Source organism: Aethalodelphis obliquidens, unplaced genomic scaffold, assembly GCF_003676395.1.
Source record: "Aethalodelphis obliquidens isolate GAN/ISIS:26980383/991018 unplaced genomic scaffold, ASM367639v1 scaffold36, whole genome shotgun sequence".
Lineage (NCBI taxonomy): Eukaryota > Metazoa > Chordata > Mammalia > Artiodactyla > Delphinidae > Aethalodelphis > Aethalodelphis obliquidens.
Genome location: NW_020837980.1, coordinates 9,514,537 through 9,523,039, shown reverse-complemented (window position 1 = coordinate 9,523,039; position 8,503 = coordinate 9,514,537). Strand labels below are relative to the sequence as shown.

Below are 8,503 nucleotides of genomic sequence, written 5' to 3'. Positions count from 1 at the left end.
TGAATTCCAGCTTGAAAACAAATCCCTCATGAGTCAGTATGCACCCAGTCTATTACTAACATATACAAATATATATAAAATTTACATTAGATAAGCCTATTTTTGACGGACTGTTAATAATAGAGTGAGAGGGACTGAGTGAGAATACAGACTGAGGAGGATTTGAATGATCTTCTATGATGGTTAGTAAGTCATTTTTTTAAGTTATATTTTAGTTTTACCAACTTGCCATAAATAATGTCAGCAACTAGATTTCAATTTTTTTTTAATATCTTGATGGTTACCACACTATTACAAAGCATTTCCCAGTTCTCAATAAAGCTAAAATTTTCAACAAGGGAAAACTTGTAGGGCCAAGTTTAGAGGTTAAAAACTCAGTAATGAATGTTCTTGTTCTTGTGGGTTATCTCAGATCCTTAGAATTATTTTAATGTCATTTTTAATGTGAATTTCCATGCTATTTTAATTCATTAGTCATGGGCTATCATTTTTCGAAGTAATTACTGTAATTTCATCAAATGACATAATTATAGTAAATACTTTGATGTAATTACCATAAATATGGAAAAAGACACACAAAGGTGTAATAATGTCACAAACTAAGATATTAATGATGTGTAAAGACAAATTATGATGACATTTATGACATGTAATAACATCACAGAGTTCTATGTTTATGTTGTATAAAGAATAATGATACAAATAGAATGTAAAATTACATCATGTAGACTAATTTATTTTATAAATAGTATAGAAACTTGAGAGCTCTATAAGGCTTCAGGTTCAGATGAATAGATCATTGCCACTTTTAGGCATTCCTCCCTTTGAACCCTAATAAATGACTCTGTTATTTTATTAAGGGTGAAAACTTTCCCTCTTAAAAGCACGGACATAGACACAAAGCAGAAACACAAAATTGAGAAACCTTGTTTAGTGCTTGAAAAAAATTATTCATTTGAAGAGTCAGAGAAAGTAGCTGTTTGGAAGAAAAGTCAATGTTTGGTCCATATTGTCCATGGAGACTAACAGGTCACATCAGTATTTTCTTAAAAAGGAGACAGCTTGACCACTTAGCACTTACCAAAGCAGACACCTATTTAATTAAAAGATTTCTTCTCTTGTCACATTATTAAGTTTTATGTCCATGAAGAAATAACTATGCAATGCAGTCTACATTCTGACTATTGGAATAATGTGAAACTAGGCTTCAAAGAAAAAGGAAAGAAAACCACAAGCTTGAAGGAAAGTCTAATTTTGTGAACTTAATTAGTTCTTTTGTTAGACTGAGGCAGAAATGTATCTTAAAAATAATTCCTGCTGCAAAGTTGTAGCTTAGAGAGAAAAGTATTATGAACATCAATTAGTTTAGTTATGACATCATTAGTGATCAGCATCTTTATGATATCAAGAGAAACCCAATGTCAGAAGATAGCCTTTTCCTCATGGATTAGTTGAAGGATTTTTTTGGAGCATTCCCTTGGTCTGATCACATCCTGAGGCTGGAATTTAGTAGTCTGAGATAGTCATTCTCTTTCCTTCTATTCTCTAGTGCAGTTTAAAGACTCTTTCCACTCTGCAGCCTTAGTGTTCTTCATGGCCTTGATAAGGTTTTAGGGTAAGGTATTTTTCCTTCCACAGACACATAATTCCAGGTGACTATAGTAATAATTTTCTCAACTGTTTTGCCACTTTTCACTGTGGGCTGCCAAAGCTCCATTCACTAATAACAAGTGGATTATTCTTGTTTTTTTGTTTGCAAAACGAATCAGACCCAACAGTAAATGTACAGATTCCTATTTCCTTGAAGGTCTATTGCTTACAATCACTTCTGATCCCAATTTCTGCCTTGGTAAGGGTTCTTAATTGCAAACAACAGAGTCTACTCCAGCTAGTTTGAGCACTAAACAAATTTGTCATACTCTGGAGTTCATTAATCTGCATAAGGTCCAATAAATTAGACTTAGAAGCTACACCATCAGGAAAAAATCCAAATATGCCACTGGAACGCTTGCAGGCATAATACCACTTCCACATTCACAGTGTACCCCTTCCCTGGGAAGATGAGCATAGAAACTTGGAAAGCTACTTCTAGGACCTCTGTCCCTGCTACAGCTGATAGCTTAATGCCCCTGTGCCACATTCCTTGACACAGGTCAGCAAAATGAGGAAGGTCTCTTTCCTCACTACAGGGTGCTCTCTGCTGCAGGGAAGTCATCCTCTTGTTCCATCTGATTGTTGGGACCTAGACTGCATGGATGTGTCTCACCTGCAAAGGAGACAGAGAGGTGAAGTCCTGGCCTCGAACTTGGAGAAGAGAGAATCATAATGCAGAAAGCTACCTTAAAATATAGAAATGGTTTTCAAAACTTTCGGGGCTGACTTAAACTTCACTCATGACTGCTATATCTGGGAAATACTCCATGGGACCTCAGGTTTAGAAAACATGTGGAGGTACTTTAAAATGTTCCAAACCATCTCATTCAAGCTTTATCATTCGATTAAATTTAAAAAGCACTTGGATGCTTTGGAGTGCCTCCCAGTATGTCTCAGTGACTCTGCTGTTTAGAATCAGGGTGTGGTGCTCGCTTCGGCAGCACATATACTAAAATTGGAACGATACAGAGAAGATTAGCATGGCCCCTGTGCAAGGATGACATGCAAATTCGTGAAGCGTTCCATATTTTTTAAAGCAATTATACTCCAATAAAGGTGTTAAAAAAAAAAAAAATCAGGGTGTGGTGATGGAGATGAATACACAAATAGACCCGGGTCTGAATGGGTCTGAGTTGCTAAAGTAAATCATTGTTCTAAACTAAATGCCATTATACTTTATGAAGTTTCATCTGTCGTCAGGCTCCCAATATCAATCTAAAATGCTACCATAGGACTGAGCAATTCCACTCCAAGGTATATATCCAAAAAAACCAAAAACACTAATTCAGAGAGAGGCATACACCCCAATGTTCATAGAAGCATTATTTACAATTGCCAGAGTAAGGAAGCAACTAAGTGCCCATCAACAGATGAATGGATAAAGAGGATATGAGATATATATATATATATATATATATATATATATATATATATATATAGATATCAATCAGCAAGAAAAAAACAACAAAATTTTGCCATTTGCAGCAACATGGATGGACTTGGAAGGCATTACACTAAGTGAAATAAGTCAGACAGAGAAAGGCAAATACTGTATGATATCACTTATATGTGGAATCTAAAAAAATATGACAAACTACTAAATAGAACAAAAAAGAAGCAGACTCACAGCTATAGAGAACAAACTAGTGGTTGGGGGGAGGGGTGGGGGGAGAGGGAGGAACCGTATAGGGGAGGGGGAGGGGGAGGTATAAACTAGTGGGTGTAAGATAGGCTCAGGGATGTGTGGTACAGCACGGGGAATATAGCGAATATTTTGTAATAACTGTAAGTGGAAAGTAACCTTTAAAAATTGTATAACAAAATTTTAAAAATTAAAAATAAGTACATACATAAGATATCTTTGATTTCTACTAAATTACTAGGGTTCACCACAACATATCTGCCACATACTGACTGATTTTTCTGTAACATGAGTTCAGCCACAGTTTCTCAAAACGGTATGTCAGGTAGGGTAATCAGTACCAGTCTGTCACTGTGGTAGCCCTGAATATTAGAATAAGCCTCTTTCAGTCAATGATTTTCATTTTGGAGAAGATGGTCACAGTGATTCAGTATCACAGTTAAAGTATGTTAAGTGTCCACACTTAGCTGAAGACGCAGTTTCCAGGCAAAGTTGCTCTCTGGTCTAGCTCAAATTTTGAGTAGTTTTCCCAAAACAAAAGCTCACCTCACAGTCCTTCATACTGAGCATTCTGACAGGTTGAAACACAAACAAAAATAGAAAGAAAAAATAATCCCCCCCCAAATTTACAGGATTTTCCAGATGTTTGGGGGTGAGGTAAATCATTAAAATCTACGAGAAATTTAGTCTCCTGTTGTGAAAAACACAAGGTCTACTTTGATAAAACCTAGCTAAGAAACTGAGAAAAGAAAGTCAGGATAAAATCATTTCTTTCCAAAGCATTGAGAAGTTAATAGGTGAATGTTTCAGAATGTAGATATTTAGCAAAAGGATGACATATACAGAACTTGCTGGTAACATTGGAGAGTACAAAAAATTATATTTTTAGTGATTGTTAGCTTTCTACAGCAGAATATTCTCTTAGGTCTACTATCAGTGTTCCCAGGACAGATGGGAAAAATGATCCAATCCCAATTTCAACTCCATTTTGCTCTATGTTTTTTTTTTTTAAACCACATTACATCAATAGTTTCCTAATCACTAGAATTACTTGCCATTCGAAGCCTAAGTAGTGTAATTGTAACCAGCTCTTTTATTTTCCACTTTATGCCATTTTAAATTAGTTTTATAGCAACCAACTGTTTTGGAGTTTTGATTGAAAGCTCCACTTTCTTTAGACCATCTTTAATTAAATGACATCTGAATGGGAAGACTTTCTGAATAGGTTAGTTAGAACAATGGGTGCTGCCAGATCTCCGCATCAAATATTAGGGGTGCTCCAAGGAGGCATTAAACAGCCCAGAATGGTCCGTGTATTTAGAACCTGTGAATTCTGAACCTGACTCAATTCCTGCCTTCCTCTGTGCTGCCCTTGACAGATAATCTAACCTCTCTCGCTTCTGTTTTTATCATCTGTTGAATTAAGGATGGTGGAACAGTATGCTTGTCAAATTGCCATGCTATGACAAGGGATATGTTTGAAACTCACGGAAAGTGTTTTGTCCATCTCCTCATCAAAATGAAACAAGCCCCTATTGTGTTTTAAGGGTGAACTCAATTGTCTGATTTATGCTGTCACATGTTTGCGAAGAGTGTAAATTGATTTTCACTCAAAACAGACTGAAAAGCCCAAGTGCTTGCCAAACTCGAAATCGCTAACCTGTCTGGAAAAGCTCACCCAAGCCCATGGAATCTGAGGGACTATAAATGTTTAACTCAGATGCTTGGAGAAAGCGACTCCAGCCAGAATCATTCCACAGAGGCAGGCTAACTGTAAGCTACACAAACAAACAAACAATCCTCCCAAGAGTGCAACGGTCAGTTTTTCTCCAAATTGATTAAATTTCAGTACAACTAGACTGAAGAATTTTCACACATATTTGTTCAGAGAAAACTAATTTCTCAAGGCAGATCTGCAGAGTTTACACAGGCTAATTTTTTTTTAGCGGGGGGAGTACTTAATAAGTGTAGTTGACTTGGGGTAGACTTGGAAATTCCTGAGCGTTGGGAAAAACTCAGTAACATCATGACTTGCTATTTCATTGCATTTGAACATCATGGCCAAGAACTTAATCTCAGCTCTGGACAACGCTGGGTTTGGAATCCAGTTCCACATCTTAATAATCTGTGCTTACTTTCATCACAGGGCTGCTGTGAGGGTTATCAAGGAGAGGTCCACAATGAGATGCACATCATAAATGATGAGAGCTGTTCAACTCCACTGAACCACTGTATTCTTATAGTTATTTTTGATGAGAAAGATGTAAATATGCTCTACAATTTTCGATAGTGACCCACCACTCAGGTTTGTCCTGGACTGGGATTTTTCAAGGATGTGAGACGTTCAAAGCTAAGAGGAGGAGAGTCCTTGGCAATCTGGGATGGTTGTCACCACAGCTTTTACTAAGCAGCTACTTAGACACAGTGAGTCAAAATTGTGCCAAAAGTTAGTGCAACCCTGGAAAAGAATCAAAACCCACTGTACGCTTTTTACTTGACCATTTAGCCCACAGTGTCATAAACACGACAGCTATGAGTGCAGTCCTCTCCTGCATTTAATTATTCAACAAATGAGATGAACAAAAAAGGAATCAGATGTTTGCACAAACTTTTATTGAAGATATATTATGCGCACAATGTGGTTGAAATGATAAATACATGACTCCATGAGTGAGAAAGTGTGATAGATGCTACGATAAAGGTAAGTGTAAAGTAGAGTTGGGAACAAATTTTGGTTTATTTCAAAGATCATAGTGTGAATATTTGCTAATGTCTGCTTCCCTCAAGAGATTATAAACTCCTTGACAACAGGGCATGTGCGTGTCTTCTTCACATATAAGTCTATAGTATCTACAACTGTGCCATGTAATAACCACCCTGTAATCATTTATTAAATAAATTGTTATATGACATTGAAAGTATGCTCCTACAGCACACTGTCATAGCATTATCAACTGAGTATTTCTTACAAGAAATATGTTGAAATCTGAAAGATGTCCAGATCAAGACATTTGTCAGGCAGTGTATACACACATGCATGCATGAATATATAATACATATTTGTGTGTGTGTGTGTGTGTGTGTGTGTGTAGGTCAAGGAAGAATATGAACTAAAAGTAATGATTTGAGAATTGTCAGCATAGAGGAGCAGCACCTACACTTATCCATTCAGACATCGTCAGTGGATAAGTATAGATAAATAATAGAGTGATCGAAATGTCTTGTTTTAAAAATGTTTTAATGTTTAGAACATTTTTATATTTACAGAAAAATAGTCCATTAACTTTGTTCACATTCCCTTAGTTTTTTTCCTAATGTCCTTTTTCTGTTCCAGGACCCCATCCAGGATAGCACATTTTAGATGTCATGTCTCCCTAGCTTCCTCTTGGCTCTGAGAGTTTCTCAGACTTTCTTTGTTTTAGATGATCTTGACAGTTCTGAGAAATTCTGATCAGGTATTTTGTAGCATGTCCCTTTATTGGGATTTGCCTGTTTTTTTCATGATTAAACTAGGGTTATGGGTTTTGGGGAGAATGACCATAGATGTAAAGTGTTATTTTCATCACATCACACTAAGATACATACTACCAGCATGATTTATCACTGTTGGTATTGATTCCAATCACCCACTGAGAGTATTTGTCAGATTCCTCACTATAAATACGTTTTTGTTTTGTTTTGTTTTTATTTTATTTATTTATTTATTCCTTTATTGGCTGCGTTGGATCTACGTTGCTGCGCGCGGGCTTTCCCTAGTTGCTGCGAGCGGGGGCTACTCTTTGTTGTGGTGTGTGGGCTTCTCATTGCCGTGGCTTCTCTTGTTGCAGAGCATGGGTTCTAGGCACACAGGCTTCAGTAGTTGCAGCACGTGGGCTCAGTAGTTGTGGCTTGCAGGGTCTAGAGCACAGGCTCAGTAGTTGGGGCACACAGGCTTAGCTGCTCCGCGGCATGTGTGATCTTCCCGGACCAGGGCTCGAACCCATGTTCCCTGCAGGCCAATTCTTAACCACTGTGCCACCAGGGAAGTCCTAAATACGTTTTTAAAATGAGACCTTACAACACATAAAAATTTTCCTTAAAATTATTTAATTTCTTCAAGAAAATTCATTGAAGTGAAACTGAAAGATCTGCTGAACAGAGAAGAATTTTTTATATGAGACATTTGCTTATAAAACGTTTCCTGCTATAGTCATAAACTTCTACTCTTTAAGTCCCGCCTTTTGTTGGCATTGTAAATTGGAGAACAATCTAGCCCCAATGCATACACTCTGGTTAGGACCGTCAATCAAGATGCCCTGACAAATCTTGGCTTAGAGATAAATGCTTATTTTGCAGACAAAAATCATTACATTTTCCCAGATATTTGAATCTTGAGTGGAGTAATGCTGAAATGGGAAATATTGAAAGCTGATTCAATGAGTGTGGTGCTCCCAGGAAATTGTTCATTAATTCTAGCTATCTAGTTCCCCAAAGCTTTTCCAATTACTGGCCTTCTGATTCCAGTTCTTTTTTTCTCTTGGATTTTTGATCTACTCTATTATCTTTTCTTTTCCTTAAGCTTTAATAGAGTTTGTTTCTGCTGCTTACTGTGAAAAATCAATAACTGATAGAGTTATTTTAAAATAATGAGGAAAAAGTTAAAAACTGGTGGCATTATTTTCAACTACAATTTCATCTTTAAACAAATTCTTTCTTCCTTTCTCAGCTTGTGAAAATTCCCTCCCACTTCTTCTCCTCCCTTCATTTTTGTTAGTTGAGCTATTGTTTTTACGGTTTATAAAAACCATAGACCATAAACTGTGGTTTATGACCACAGTGATCAGGAGGACTTAGTTAAGTTGCATAACAAGCAACCATAAATCTTAATGGCTCAACAGAAAGTTTTCCCCTTACTCATGCTGTCTGTTCATCACAGGTCAACTGGAAGCTCTGCTCCCTCTCTTTACTTAAGGATAGGATGGATTCCTGACAGACACGAATCTTCAGGATTTGAGAAAAAAAATCAAAGTTCCTGTGGATTCTTGGGAATTCCCCTAAATCATAATGTATTCTGTGTGTTTTATCATACTCTACGTATTTTAAAATCACAAGTGACCATGTCAATAAAAAGTAAATCATTTTTTGTGATGTGGTTATACTAAAACTTTCAGAGGTTTTCTCTGAAAAGAAAAAAGATTGTGATGATGGGTATAAAGTTCATTTTTGGTG

At 36.7% G+C, this 8,503-nt stretch overlaps 1 non-coding gene across 1 annotated transcript; it reads left to right on the top strand.

Moving 5' to 3' along the window:
* Positions 1-2,578: 2,578 nt before the first annotated feature.
* Positions 2,579-2,685, top strand: LOC113632457 (U6 spliceosomal RNA). Its single transcript, XR_003437826.1, has one exon. It is a non-coding gene; the product is annotated as a U6 spliceosomal RNA (small nuclear RNA).
* The last annotated feature ends 5,818 nt before the right edge of the window (positions 2,686-8,503 follow it).